General features: G+C 41.5%; 2 long non-coding RNA genes across 4 annotated transcripts; both read right to left on the minus strand.

Moving 5' to 3' along the window:
* Positions 1-1,177: 1,177 nt before the first annotated feature.
* Positions 1,178-4,995, minus strand: LOC115181973 (uncharacterized). 3 transcript variants are annotated; one of them, XR_003873583.1, is made up of 4 exons: positions 4,844-4,995; positions 4,503-4,639; positions 2,809-2,918; positions 1,178-1,559 (listed from the first exon to the last, which is right to left on the minus strand). It is a non-coding gene; the product is annotated as an uncharacterized LOC115181973 (long non-coding RNA). The 3 variants fall into 3 exon arrangements; XR_003873584.1 differs by lacking the exon at positions 1,178-1,559 and adding an exon at positions 2,697-2,711; XR_003873585.1 differs by lacking the exon at positions 2,809-2,918.
* A 938-nt stretch (positions 4,996-5,933) lies between these two features.
* On the minus strand, positions 5,934-15,280 carry LOC115181975 (uncharacterized). Its single transcript, XR_003873587.1, has 3 exons — positions 14,905-15,280; positions 6,230-6,328; positions 5,934-6,073 (listed from the first exon to the last, which is right to left on the minus strand). It is a non-coding gene; the product is annotated as an uncharacterized LOC115181975 (long non-coding RNA).
* Between the last annotated feature and the right edge of the window lie 812 nt (positions 15,281-16,092).

Here is a 16,092-nt window from a genome sequence, read left to right on the forward strand (position 1 = left end):
GGGAGAGTAACCTACTGTAGCATGGGAGAGTAACCTACAGTAGCATGGGAGAGTAACCTACTGTAGCATGGGAGAGTAATCTACAGTAGCATGGGAGAGTAACCTACAGTAGCATGGGAGAGTTACCTACTGTAGCATGGGAGAGTAACATGCAGTAGCATGGGAGAGTAACCTACGGTAGCATGGGAGAGTAACCTACAGTAGCTGAACAGTCAACTCAGCCATATGGGAGAAAAACCTACAGTAGCTGAACCGTCAACTCAGCCATATGGGAGAATAATCTACAGTAGCTGAACAGTCAACTCAGCCACATGGAGAATAACCTACAGTAGCTGAACAGTCAACTCAGCCGTATGGAGAATAACCTACAGTAGCTGAACAGTCAACTCAGCCATATGGAGAATAACCTACAGTAGCATGTAGCTGAACAGTCAACTCAGCCATATGGAGAATAACCTACAGTAGCTGAACAGTCAACTCAGCCATATGGAGAATAACCTACAGTAGCTGAACAGTCAACTCAGCCATATGGAGAATAACGTACAGTGGCATGTAGCTGAACAGTCAACTCAGCCATATGGAGAATAACCTACAGTAGCTGAACAGTCAACTCAGCCATATGGGAGAATAACCTACAGTAGCTGAGCAGTCAACTCAGCCCTATGGAGAGTAACCTACAGTAGCTGAACAGTCAACTAAGCCATATGGGAGAATAACCTACAGTAGCATGTAGCTGAACAGTCAACTCAGCCATATGGGAGAATAACCTACAGTAGCATGTAGCTGAACAGTCAACTCAGCCATATGGAGAATAACCTACAGTAGCTGAACAGTCAACTCAGCCCTATGGAGAATAACCTACAGTAGCTGATCAGTCAACTCAGCCATATGGAGAATAACCTACAGTAGCTGAACAGTCAACTCAGCCGTATGGAGAATAACCTACAGTAGCTGAACAGTCAACTCAGCCCTATGGAGAATAACCTACAGTAGCTGAACAGTCAACTCAGCCATATGGAGAATAACCTACAGTAGCTGAACAGTCAACTCAGCCATATGGAGAATAACCTACAGTAGCTGAACAGTCAACTCAGCCAAATGGAGAATAACCTACAGTAGCTGAACAGTCAACTCAGCCATATGGAGAATAACCTACAGTAGCTGAGCAGGAACTCAGGATTCATTTCCTTTGAATTTGAGTCCTTAGCGGTGAATTACTACGACAATAAAGATAACAGTCCTTCTGTTATCAGTTCATTGTATTGTTATTGCATATGTTTTGTTATTTTATTATAATGTATAATACATTTGTATTGCTATATATTGTATGTACTTGACAAGGTAAATAGACTGAGCAGAAAATAGTTTACGATTGATAGTACTTATCATAATCCTTTTTAGCAGTTGAGAGCACCGAGGATGAATCTTATTTCTCACAGATCCATTTGTATTTATAGGAACAGTCATAGTCCCACCATTCTCCTTTGTCTGATGTCCAGGAGTAGAAATACACACAGTTCTCAGCTCCTCCACCATTAGGCTCTCCACTGTACCAAGACCTGTAGGAGAAACAACACATAGAATCAGGCTGTCCACTGTTCCAATACCTGTAGGAGAAACAATACATAGAATCAGACTGTCCACTGTTCCAATACCTGTAGAACAAACAACACATAGAATAAGACTGTCCACTGTTCCAATACCTGTAGGAGAAACAACACATAGAATCAGGCTGTCCACTGTTCCAATATCTGTAGGAGAAACAACACATAGAATCAGGCTGTCCACTGTTCCAATACCTGTAGAACAAACAACACATAGAATAAGACTGTCCACTGTTCCAATACCTGTAGGAGAAACAACACATAGAATCAGGCTGTCCACTGTTCCAATACCTGTATAAGAATCAACACATAGAATCAGACTGTCCACTGTTCCAATACCTGTAGAAGAAACAACACATAGAATCAGGCTGTCCACTGTTCCAATACCTGTAGGAGAAATAACACATAGAATCAGGCTGTCCACTGTTCCAATACCTGTAGGAGAAACAACACATAGAATCAGACTGTCCACTGTTCCAATACCTGTAGAAGAAACAACACATAGAATCAGGCTGTCCACTGTTCCAATACCTGTAGGAGAAATAACACATATAATCAGGCTGTCCACTGTTCCAATACCTGTAGGAGAAACAACACATAGAATCAGGCTGTCCACTGTTCCAATACCTGTAGGAGAAACAACACATAGAATCAGGCTGTCCACTGTTCCAATACTTGTAGGAGAAACAACACATATAATCAGGCTGTCCACTGTTCCAATACCTGTATGAGAAACAACACATAGAATCAGGCTGTCCACTGTTCCAATACCTGTAGAAGAAACAACACATAGAATCAGGCTGTCCACTGTTCCAATACCTGTAGGAGAAACAACACATATAATCAGGCTGTCCACTGATGCAATACCTGTAGAAGAAACAACACATAGAATCAGGCTGTCCACTGTTCCAATACCTGTAGGAGAAACAACACATAGAATCAGGCTGTCCACTGTTCAAATACATGTAGAAGAAACAACACATAGAATCAGGCTGTCCACTGTTCCAATACCTGTAGGAGAAACAACACATAGAATCAGGCTGTCCAGTGTTCCAATACCTGTAGAAGAAACAACACATAGAATCAGGCTGTCCACTGTTCCAATACCTGTAGGAGAAACAAAACATAGAATCAGGCTGTCCACTCTGAACCTACTACTCCAGACAGTGATGTCATAGTGACACATAATTCATGAATGTCTTACTTTGTGGTCAGTGGTGTGTCGTCCACCCATTTCCAGGTCCCCTCAGTAACAGAGTCAGTCAGACCAATCCAGACATAGCTCTTTCGTCCACATAACCAATTGACTAATGTCTGTCATTGTGGAAGAGATTCAACATTGTTAATACATAGCCATTACTATGTGTCTCTCTCTCTCTGTCTCTAACTCTCAATTCATTTAATTTCAATTTAAGAGCTTTATTGGGAAACATATATTAAACTTGCCAAAGCAAGTGAACTAGATAATTAACAAAGGTGAAATTAACAATACAAATGAACAGTAAACATTATACTTAGAAAAGTTCCAATACAATAAAGACATTTCAAATGTCATATAATTTGCACATAGTTAAAGTACAAAAGGGAAAATAAATAAACATAAACATTGTTTTTGTTCTTCACTGATTGCCCTTTTCTTGTGGCAACAGGTCACAAATCTTGCTGCTGTGATGACACACTGGAATTTCACCCAGTAGATTTGGGAGGTTACCAAAATTGGGTTTGTTTTCAAATTCTTTGTGGGTCTGTGTAATCTGAGGGAAATATGTGTCTCTAATAGGTTCATACATTGGGCAGGAAGTTAGGAAGTGCAGCTCAGTTTCCACCTCATTTTGTGGGTCAGTTTACACATAGCCTGTCTTCTCTTGAGAGCCAGGTCTGCCTACGTCGGCCTGTCTCAATAGCAAGGCTATGCTTTCCTTGAGTTTGGGTCAGTCAGTGGTCAGGTATTCTGCCACTGTGTACTCTCTGTTTAGGGCCAAATAACATTCTAGTTTGCTCAGTTTGTTTGTTCATTCTTTCCAATGTGCCAAGTAATTATCTTTTTGTTTTCTCATGATTTGGTTGGGTGTAATTGTGTTGCTGTCCTGGGGCTCTGCGGGGTCTGTTTGTGTTTGTAAACAGAGCCCCAGGACCAGCATGCTTAGGGGACTCTTCTCCAGGTTCATCTCCCTGTAGGTGATGGCATTGTTATGGAAGGTTTGGGAATCGCTTCCTTTTAGGTGATTGTAGAATTCAATGACTCTTTTCTGGATTTTTTCTGCTCTGCATGCATTATTTGGTGTTTTACGTTGTACACAGAGGATATTTTTTAAAGAATGATGTATGCAGAGTCTCAATTTGATGTTTGTCCCATTTTGTGAATTCTTAGTTGATGAGCGGACACCAGACCTCACAACCATAAAGGGCAATTGTTTCTATAACTTATTTAAAAAAATCCTGATCCTAATTGGTATGTCAATTTTATGTTCCTTTTGATGGCATAGAAGTCCCTTCTTTCCTTGTCTCTCAGATCGTTCACAGCTTTGTGGAAGTTACCTGTGGCGCTGATGTTTAGACCGAGGTATGTATAGTTTCTTGTGTGCTCTAGGGCAATGGTGTCTAGATGGAATTTGTATTCATGGTCTTACTGAGATTTATTGTCAGGGCCCATGTCTGACAGAATCTGTGCAGAAGATCTAGGTGCTGCTGTAGCCCCTCCTTGGTTGGGGACAGAAGCACCAGATCATCAGCAAACAGTAGACATTTGACTTCAGATTCTAGTATGGTGAGGACCGGGGCTGCAGACTGCTCTAGTGCCCTCGTCAATTCGTTGATATATATGTTGAAGAGGGTGGGGCTTAAACTGCATCCCTGTCTCACTCTCTCTCGCTGTCACCCTCTCTCTTTGTCACACACCTGTTTCTCTTGGCTGTTGATGACCACCAGTTCTGCTCCTCTATTTCTGCAGTCCTGTCTGCTCTCCTCCCAGGATTTGGACTCAGTAGAGACGTAGTAACAACTGCTACCAAGCTTCTTCCATCCTTGAGGACACACTGTAAGTTGAACATTTCTTGCTTTAGTCACTTTAATACAACATTGAATTAAGTATCAATCAAACACTCAAGGAAGACACTAACTAATGGACGGTTTGGAAGCATCATTTTTCATTTAATATAAGTTAAATTCCTTTCTGTTAGTGACATGTGAACTGATACAGAGACTGTCAAACAGAACAGTCATGAGACTATTTGACTCACCTTTCTCAACTGAAGATTGTTTCAGACGTTCTATCTCTTTCTGTAGCTGGTCTCTCTCTTCGGTCAGGGTGTTGTTGCTGGTCTGTAGCTGGTCTCTCTCTTTGGTCAGGGTGTTGTATTTGGTCTGTAGCTGGTCTCTCTCTTTGGTCAGGGTGTTGTATGTAGTCTGTAGCTGGTCTCTGTCTTTGGTCAGGGTGTTAAATCTGGTCTGTAGCTGGTCTCTCTCTTTGGTCAGGGTGTTGTATGTAGTCTGTAGCTGGTCTCTCTCTCTGGTCAGGGTGTTGTAACTGGTCTGTAGCTGGTCTCTCTCTTTGGTCAGAGTGTTGTATCTGGTCTGTAGCTGGTCTCTCTCTTTGGTCAGGGTGTTGTATGTAGTCTGTAGCTGGTCTCTCTCTCTGGTCAGGGTGTTGTAACTGGTCTGTAGCTGGTCTCTCTCTTTGGTCAGAGTGTTGTATCTGGTCTGTAGCTGGTCTCTCTCTTTGGTCAGGGTGTTGTATTTGGTCTGTAGCTGGTCTCTCTCTTTGGTCAGGGTGTTGTATGTAGTCTGTAGCTGGTCTCTGTCTTTGGTCAGGGTGTTAAATCTGGTCTGTAGCTGGTCTCTCTCTTTGGTCAGGGTGTTGTATGTAGTCTGTAGCTGGTCTCTCTCTCTGGTCAGGGTGTTGTAACTGGTCTGTAGCTGGTCTCTCTCTTTGGTCAGGGTGTTGTATTTGGTCTGTAGCTGGTCTCTCTCTTTGGTCAGAGTGTTGTATGTAGTCTGTAGCTGGTCTCTGTCTTTGGTCAGGGTGTTAAATCTGGTCTGTAGCTGGCCTCTCTCTTTGGTCAGAGTGTTGTATCTGGTCTGTAGCTGGTCTCTCTCTTTGGTCAGGGTGTTGTATTTGGTCTGTAGCTGGTCTCTCTCTTTGGTCAGAGTGTTGTATGTAGTCTGTAGCTGGTCTCTGTCTTTGGTCAGGGTGTTAAATCTGGTCTGTAGCTGGTCTCTCTCTTTGGTCAGGGTGTTGTATTTGGTCTGTAGCTGGTCTCTCTCTTTGGTCAGGGTGTTGTATGTAGTCTGTAGCTGGTCTCTGTCTTTGGTCAGGGTGTTAAATCTGGTCTGTAGCTGGTCTCTCTCTTTGGTCAGGGTGTTGTATGTAGTCTGTAGCTGGTCTCTGTCTTTGGTCAGGGTGTTGTATCTGGTCTGTAGCTGGTCTTTGTCTTTGGTCAGGGTGTTAGAACTGGTCAATTGGTTTCTCTCTGCAAAATAATTCAATCAACAACCAAGGTAAAAGTGAAAAGTTAATCAGACATGACCAGGTTCGGGGTCAATTGACTGGAATTTAAATGGAATTGAACCCTGGTCATTACACCACTGATGATGAAGAATGTTTGAGTGAGAACATATCAACTCACGGTAGAGTAACAGGCCTATGATCCCAGCCAGTAGAACACACAGCAGCCCCAGACACACTGCAGCAGCTCCAGAGTATCTCTTCCACCACTGACAAAACACTGAAGCACAAACTATTACCATAAGAATTTGCTCTTTATCGTCTGTGTTTGTGTTCATTTGCTGTTTGAATCAGTGAGGGAAATTGACAAGGGACAGAACACCAGAACTGAGTTCCAACACCTCATATTTTCTACTGCTTGAGTTCCAGAACCTCTTACAGAATATTGGCTTTAACATATTGCCGAGGTCAGGCACCCAAAATGAGTACTGGCACCTATTTCTGTCCAAATCAAATCCAATGTAATTTGTCACATGCTTCATAAAACAACAGGTGTATGCTAATATTGAAATGTTGACTGACGGGTAATTTTCCAACAATACAGAGAGAAATAAATAGAAATACTGACAAGGATTAAATAACGAATAACATGAACAAGTAAAAATAACATGGCTATATACAGGAAGTACCAGGTAATAACATGGCTATATACAGGAAGTACCAGGTCATAACATGGCTATATACAGGAAGTACCAGGTAATAACATGGCCATATACAGGAAGTACCAGGTAATAACATGGCTATATACAGGGAGTACCAGGTAATAACATGGCTATATACAGGAAGTACCAGGTAATAACATGGCTATATACAGGAAGTGCCAGGTAATAACATGGCTATACACAGGGAGCACCAGGTAATAACATGGCTATATACAGGGAGTACCAGGTAATAACATGGTTATATACAGGGAGTATCAGGTAATAACATGGCTATATACAGGGAGTACCAGGTAATAACATGGCTATATAGTTGGAGTACCAGTACAGAGTCCATGTGCAGGGGTATGAGGTAATAACATGGCTATATACAGGGAGTACCAGGTAATAGCATGGCTATATACAGGCAGTACCAGTACAGAGTCGATGTGCAGGGGTACGAGGTAATCAGAAAGTGAATTTTCCACATTTTGTTGTGTTACAGTCGAAATAAAATTAAAATAATTGTCACTGGTCTGGAATTAAGTTTTTAGAAATGTTTACAAATTCATTAAGAATGAAAAGCTGAAATGTCATGAGTCAATAATTATTCAACACCTTTGTTATGGCAAGCCTAAAAACATTCAGGAGTAAACATGTCACATAATAAGTTGCATGGACTCACTCTGTGTGCAATAATAGAGTTTAACATGATTTTTGAATGACAACCTCATCTCTGTACCCCACACATACAATTATCTGTAATGCCCTCAGTCGAGCAGTGAATTTCAAACACAGATTCAACCACAAAGACCAGGGTGGTTTTCCAATGACTCGCAAAGAAGGGCACCTATTGGTAGATCTATTTGGTAGGTTTTATCCCCATCTCTTCATTCTAAGACTCAATCATGGACACTCTTACTTACTGTTGTGGCAGTTTCGTGTGATGTATTGTTGTCTCTACCTTTTTGCCCTTTGTGCTGTTGTCTGTGCCCAATAATGTTTGTACCATGTTTTTGTGCTGCTACCATGTTGTGCTGCTGCCCTGTTGTGTTGCTACCATGCTGTGTTGTTATGTGTTGCTACCATGCTGTGTTTTCATGTGTTGCTACCATGCTGTGTTTTCATGTGTTGCTACCATGCTGTGTTTTCATGTGTTGCTACCATGCTGTGTTTTCATGTGTTTGTTACCATGCTGTGTTGTCATGTGTTGCTGCCATGCTGTGTTTTCATGTGTTGCTACCATGCTGTGTTGTCATGTGTTGCTACCATGATGTGTTTTCATGTGTTGCTACCATGCTGTGTTTTCATGTGTTGCTACCATGCTGTGTTTTCATGTGTTGCTACCATGCTGTGTTTTCATGTGTTTGTTACCATGCTGTGTTTTCATGTGTTGCTACCATGCTGTGTTTTCATGTGTTTGTTACCATGCTGTGTTGTCATGTGTTGCTACCATGCTGTGTTGTCATATGATTCTACCATGCTGTGTTTTCATGTGTTGCTACCATGCTGTGTTTTCATGTGTTGCTACCATGCTGTGTTTTCATGTGTTGCTACCATGCTGTGTTTTCATGTGTTTGTTACCATGCTGTGTTGTCATGTGTTGCTGCCATGCTGTGTTTTCATGTGTTGCTACCATGCTGTGTTTTCATGTGTTGCTACCATGCTGTGTTTTCATGTGTTTGTTACCATGCTGTGTTGTCATGTGTTGCTACCATGCTGTGTTGTCATATGATGCTACCATGCTGTGTTTTCATGTGTTGCTACCATGCTGTGTTTTCATGTGTTGCTACCATGCTGTGTTTTCATGTGTTTGTTACCATGCTGTGTTGTCATGTGTTGCTAACATGCTGTGTTGTCATGTGTTGCTAACATGCTGTGTTGTCATGTGTTGCTAACATGCTATGTTGTTGTCTTAGGTCTCTCTTTATGTAGTGTTGTGTTGTTGCTCTTGGCGTGATGCGGGTTTTGTCCTATATATATTGTATTATTATATTACATTTTAATTTTTAATCCCAGCCCCTGTCCCCACAGGAGGCCTTTTTCCTTTTGGTAGGCCATCGTTGTAAATAACAATTTGTTCTTACTTAACGGACTTGCCTAGTTAAATAAAGGTTAAACAAATAAAAACAAATAAAGATAGGTCAACAACAAAAAAGCAGACATTGAATTTCCCTTTGAGAGGTGAAGTCATTAATTACACTCTGGATGGTGTCAATACACCCAGCCACTACAAAGATACAGGCGTCCTATTGGTAAAAACTAAACATAAACACCCAGTCACTACAAAGATACAGGCGTCCTTCCAAACTCAGTTGCCGGAGGGGAAGGAAACCGCTCAGGGATTTCATCATTGAGGCCCAATGGAGACTTTAAAACTGTTACAGAGTTTAATGGCTGTGATAGGAGAACACAGGGGATGGATCAACAACAGTGTAGTTACTCCACAATACTAACGTAATGGACAGAGTGAAAATAAGGAAGCTGTATATAATACAACATGTTCCTAAACATGCATCCTGTTTGCAACAAGGCACTAAAGTACTACTGCAAAACAATGTGGCAAAGCAATTAACATTTTGTCCTGAATACAAAGTGTTATTTTTGGGGCAAATCCAATACAACACATTACTGAGTATCACTCTCCATATTTTCTCAGGATAAAAAAAAGAAACTGACTGTATTTAATCACAGGCAAAATCCTGGAGGAAAACCTGGTTCAGTCTGCTTTCCACCAGACACAGAGAGATGAATTCACCATTCAACAAGACAATAAACTTAATAAACACCAGTTTGCAGAGATATAGTTTTGACCTAAATCGGCTTAAAAATCTATGGCAAGATTTGAAAATGGTTGTCTAGCAATGATCAACAATGAATTTGACAGAGCTTGAAGAATTTTGAAAAGAATAATGGGCAGATATTGTACTCTTAGAGACTTACCCAGAGACTCACAGCTGTAATCGCTCTTAGAGACTTACCCAGAGACTCACAGCTGTAATCGCTCTTAGAGACTTACCCAGAGACTCACAGCTGTAATCGCTCTTAGAGACTTACCCAGAGACTCACAGCTGTAATCGCTCTTAGAGACTTACCCAGAGACTCACAGCTGTAATCGCTCTTAGAGACTTACCCAGAGACTCACAGCTGTAATCGCTCTTAGAGACTTACCCAGAGACTCACAGCTGTAATCGCTCTTAGAGACTTACCCAGAGACTCACAGCTGTAATCGCTCTTAGAGACTTACCCAGAGACTCACAGCTGTAATCGCTCTTAGAGACTTACCCAGAGACTCAACAGCTGTAATCGCTCTTAGAGACTTACCCAGAGACTCACAGCTGTAATCGCTCTTAGAGACTTACCCAGAGACTCACAGCTGTAATCGCTCTTAGAGACTTACCCAGAGACTCACAGCTGTAATCGCTCTTAGAGACTTACCCAGAGACTCACAGCTGTAATCGCTCTTAGAGACTTACCCAGAGACTCACAGCTGTAATCGCTCTTAGAGACTTACCCAGAGACTCACAGCTGTAATCGCTCTTAGAGACTTACCCAGAGACTCACAGATGTAATCGCTCTTAGAGACTTACCCAGAGACTCACAGCTGTAATCGTTCTTAGAGACTTACCCAGAGACTCACAGCTGTAATCGCTCTTACAGACTTACCCAGAGACTCACAGCTGTAATCGCTCTTAGAGATTTACCCAGAGACTCACAGCTGTAATCGCTCTTAGAAATTTACCCAGAAAGACTCACAGCTGTAATCGCTCTTAGAGACTTACCCAGAGACTCACAGCTGTAATCGCTCTTAGAGACTTACCCAGAGACTCACAGCTGTAATCGCTCTTAGAGACTTACCCAGAGACTCACAGATGTAATCGCTCTTAGAGACTTACCCAGAGACTCACAGCTGTAATCGTTCTTAGAGACTTACCCAGAGACTCACAGCTGTAATCGCTCTTACAGACTTACCCAGAGACTCACAGCTGTAATCGCTCTTAGAGATTTACCCAGAGACTCACAGCTGTAATCGCTCTTAGAAATTTACCCAGAAAGACTCACAGCTGTAATCGCTCTTAGAGACTTACCCAGAGACTCACAGCTGTAATCGCTCTTAGAGACTTACCCAGAGACTCACAGCTGTAATCGCTCTTAGAGACTTACCCAGAGACTCACAGCTGTAATCGCTCTTAGAGACTTACCCAGAGACTCACAGCTGTAATCGCTCTTAGAGACTTACCCAGAGACTCACAGCTGTAATCGCTCTTAGAGACTTACCCAGAGACTCACAGCTGTAATCGCTCTTAGAGACTTACCCAGAGACTCACAGCTGTAATCGCTCTTAGAGACTTACCCAGAGACTCACAGCTGTAATCGCTGCCAACGGTAATTCTAACATGTACTGACTCAGTGGTGTGAATACTTATGTAAATGAGATATTCCTGCATTTCTTAAATGTTTGCACTGTGTCATTATGGGATATTGTGTGTAGATTTCATCCATTTTGAATACCAATACCTCGCCAGGCCAAATATATACACTTATTTCTTATAACATGGATATCTGAACAGTCTTTCTTTATGTCTATTATAGACGTGTTCGCGCAGTAGCGAACCTATAGGCATTCAGTATGTGACAGGTTCGTGATTCTGAAAGGACAACAACCGTAATTCCAGCGCACTCACTCATGTAGGAGAGGGGACTTTTTATAAAACAAAAAAGGCCAGTAGTGTAGTGGAGGGTATACGCAGGTTTTTCCGTGGGCATTGTTTATACTCACTTATTAATCCCTACTGATGTGTATCAAAGTAGTGTAGTGAAGGTATACGACTTATCAATTATGCAGTACAATAGAGAAATCATGCGCAAAATAGCCTACACATTCGCAAAGCACCTGAAATATATTAACATGCGCGCTGCCGCACACAGCCTACTTTCAGTGGAATATCATCCGCAGGGAGCAAGACCACGTAGTTTTCAACCGGTTTTCGCATAAAGCAGGTCACAAAAGAACGACATCGGTAACCGGTAGGGTAGGAAAGACGTTTCAACTCATGATATCTACCAGTAAATGCTAACTAAGGTAACAACGGGTATGTAAACCAGCTATTGAAAAAATGTTGTCCGAAGTGTTGGTTAGTAGGCTATTTGTGATGCGCAATATTGTCACCATGCACTGTTTCCATCAGGAGTGTAGACATTGATGCGCCTCTGTGGACAGAGGCCCACCCACTGGGGAGTCAGACCTTGACAGACCCACCCACTGGGGAGTCAGACCTTGACAGACCCACCCACTGGGGAGACCCAATCAGATTGATGTGCTTTAAGTATAGTTTTTTTTCTATTAAAAAAAGTTAGATTTTTAGTGAAAATCAGAAAAACACATAGGGACCATTACACCACTGGACAGATCTATACTCACTACACCACTGGACAGATCTATACCCACTACACCACTGGACAGATCTATACCCACTACACCACTGGACAGATCTATACCCACTACACCACTGGACAGATCTATACCCACTACACCACTGGACTGATCTATACTCACTACACCACTGGACAGATCTATACCCACTACACCACTGGACAGATCTATACCCACTACACCACTGGACAGATCTATACCCACTACACCACTGGACAGCTCTATACCCACTACACCACTGGACAGATCTATACCCACTACACCACTGGACTGATCTATACTCACTACACCACTGGACAGATCTATACCACATATGCTGAGCACTTGTTGGCTGCTTTTCCTTCACTCTGCAGTCCAACTCATCCCAAACCATCTCAATTGGGTTGAGGTTGGGTGATTGTGGAGGCCAGGTCATCTGATGCAGCACTCCATCACTCTCCATTCCGGTTAAGTGTGCCTTGAATTGTAAATAAATCACAGATGGTGTCACCAGCAAAGCACCCCCCCACCATCACACCTCCTCCTCCATGCTTCATGGTGGGAACCAGACATGTGGAGATCATCCATTTACCTACTCTATGTCTCACAAAGACATGGCGGTTGGAACCTAAAATCTAAAATTTGGACACGTCAGACCAAATTACAGATTTCCACCGGTCTTATGTCTATTGATCGTGTTTCTTGGCCGGAGCAAGTCTCTTCTTCTTATGGGTGTCCTTTAGTAGTGGTTTCTTTGCAGCAATTCGACCATGAAGGCCTGATTCACACAGTCTCTGGACAGTTGATGTTGAGATGTGTCTGTTACTTGAACTCTGTGAAGCATTTATTTGGGCTGCAATTTCCGAGGATGGTAACTCGAATGAACTTATCCTCTGAAAACACATTAATTAAGAAGGAAATGAATTCCACAAATTAACTTTTACCAAGACACACCTGTTAATTGAAATATATTCCATGTGACTACCTCATTAAGCTGGTTGAGAGAATGCCAATCGTGTGCAAAACTGTCATCAAGGCAAAGGGTAGCTACTTTGAAAAATCTAAAATATGTATTTGTTTAACACTTTTTTGGTTACTACATGATTCCATATGTGTTATTTCATAGTTTTCAAATCAAATCAAATTTATTTATATAGCCCTTCTTACATCAGCTGATATCTCAAAGTGCTGTACAGAAACCCAGCCTAAAACCCCAAACAGCAAGCAATGCAGGTGTAGAAGCACAGTGGGTAGGAAAAACTCCCTAGAAAGGACCAAAACCTAGGAAGAAACCTAGAGAGGAACCAGGCTATGAGGGGTGGCCAGTCCTCTTCTGGCTGTGCCGGGTGGAGATTATAACAGCACATGGCCAAGATGTTCAAATGTTCATAAATGACCAGCATGGTCAAATAATAATAATCATAGTAGTTGTTGAGGGTGCAACAAGTCAGTAACTCAAGATTAAGTGTCAGTTGGCTTTTTCATAGCCGATCATTGAGAGTATCTCTACCGCTCCTGCTGTCTCTTTTTTTGATGGCTTCACTATTATTCTGCAATGTAGAAAATAGTAAAAATAAAGTTAAACCCTTGAATGAGTTGGTGTGTCCAACTTTTGATTGGTACTGTAAGTGGTCACTTGGCAGATTTTTTTTTTTAAATTGTCATGTACTTCCTGGGGTCTATATGAACAGATTTTATTAAGATTTCATGTTTCTAAAATGCTGTCAGTTTCACGTTAAATGCAATGTTTCACACACAAGTTGTTTTCAAAGAGATGGTTAACAACAGCAAACACGCTGCAATACCAAACACAGTTCCACTCAACAGATGATCATTTGAAACTTCTTGTTGAAAGTTATTCTTGGACGAAGCTAACAAATTAGCAACAGCATCCTCTTTGATAACACCTGCTGCAGCCGCTGCTAACAACAAAAGCTAGCTAGCTAGACCGTGGGAGAACTACTGCTCGCTGTTACACAGTGACCTGTTGGCCTACAAGGAGGCAGAAGTTTCCATAAATGTTTGTAAAAACGGTCCCACCCATTAAGTCAAAATGTGATTTGTTGATTCCACTGTCACTCCAAAAATGTTGCCCTAATACAGTTGAATGGCAGATACCTTTATCTAGCTTCTGATGGCCTAGCCAATGGCTGACTGAGCTAGCTAGATGTATCTCCCCAGAGACCAGCAAAGAACAATCCTTATTGGATCTTTTTTTCTCTTCAGTGTTTTTTCTCTTCAGTGTTTCTCTTCAGTGTTAACCCTGAAGAGATTTACAACCAAAGAGATTAAATGAGAACATCATAGAAAATAATAATATGATTTTATAAATCCTTAGCCCTTCTCTGAAGGCGTAGAAGTCACATTGTTCCCACTGTGTTTGGGTTAGTAATGATTTGTAGTGGACCTATTTTCCCCCAGAATGCAGTGTTTCACTATTCTGAAAGTCTAAAGAATCCATATGTTGTTGTAAAATATGAACACAGAAATACTGGACATTTTGAACTCCATATTATGGTTGTGATTTGACAAAATTACAATCATGGTCTTGAATTGGACTCGCATTGTTCTGGTCTCGGTCTTGACTCGGTCTCGCCCCCCCCCCCCCCCCTCCCGGTCTCGGTCTTGACCCGGTCTCCCTGGGTCAAGTATCTCTCTGTTTGGGGAGTGTGTGTGTGTGTGTGTGTGTATGTTGGGGTGTAAGTATGTGTCAGTATCTAGCATTATAACAGGATAAACTGTTACCTGAATGTTGATCACCAACTCCATCCTTCTTGCAGGGCATGATGGGTCTTTCTTTGTTGTAAATATGATCATCAATGTCAATGGTCTTTATTTCATTACGTTCTTCGTCTTCAAATCCATCATAGCGTCCCTTTCACATCTTTATACGCTTGTGCTCAAATGCAGTAACAGTAGACTCTTGTAACATCTACTCTTGTAACTTCTACTGTTGTAACATCTACTCTTGTAACTTCTACTGTTGTAACTTCTACTCTTGTAACTTCTACTCTTGTAACTTCTACTACTGTAACTTCAACTGTTGTAAAGTCTGCTGTTGTAAAGACTGCTGTTGTAACTTCTACTGCTGTAACTTCTACTGTTGTAAAGTCTGCTGTTATCTCAGTTGTAGGTTTGTGTCTGTTCTCTGCACAACTGGAGTCTCTGTGTGACTCAGTCTAATGTAAGAGACAGTTTTAACTGTCAACCTCATTAAAGGGGAAACTGTCTAACCAATAGTATGACACTAACCACCACCATGTGACAGCCCCACCTGTTTTGAGACCCACATTTGTAAAAAAAATTATATATATATATATATATATATATATATATATATATATATATATATATATATATATATATATATATATATATCCCCCCTCCCCCAATTTATTAAAAAAAAATATATATATATATTTTTTTTAATAAATTGGGGGAGGGGGGACTTGCATGTTATTTTGGCATTAATACGTGTCACATGTCAGTTTAAAATATATAATTGTGTTAATAAAGCCGCTTACAAACATGGTCTGTTTTTGTTTTCTTGAGTAAGGCAGCTACAAAATGCAGGTGTTTCAGTCTAGCTCAGTGCTTTCTGTGGTGGTGGGGCGGGCCAGCAGAAAATAGGAGCATTGCGCCGTGATTGGCTCAGTATGCTGTCACTTATGAGGATCTTTCACAATCGCCAAGCTTTCAGTCCTTAGTAAGGGTAGACATCCAAAATTTCAGCCCTTTGGGTCCTACCATAGAGTTAAATTACAAGTGCCCTTGTAAGGCTTAAGGTCATTGGTCACTGAAATGACGTCAAACCACGTTATATCTACAGTAGCTTTGATTGGACTGATCATGTCAACATCATACTTTCACAATCTTAACTAGCAGTCATCATCATGAATCAAGTCGACAGTCTACTGGCAAATCTTTTTCAAT

Source organism: Salmo trutta, unplaced genomic scaffold (assembly GCF_901001165.1).
Source record: "Salmo trutta unplaced genomic scaffold, fSalTru1.1, whole genome shotgun sequence".
In the NCBI taxonomy this organism is placed as follows: Eukaryota; Metazoa; Chordata; class Actinopteri; order Salmoniformes; family Salmonidae; genus Salmo; species Salmo trutta.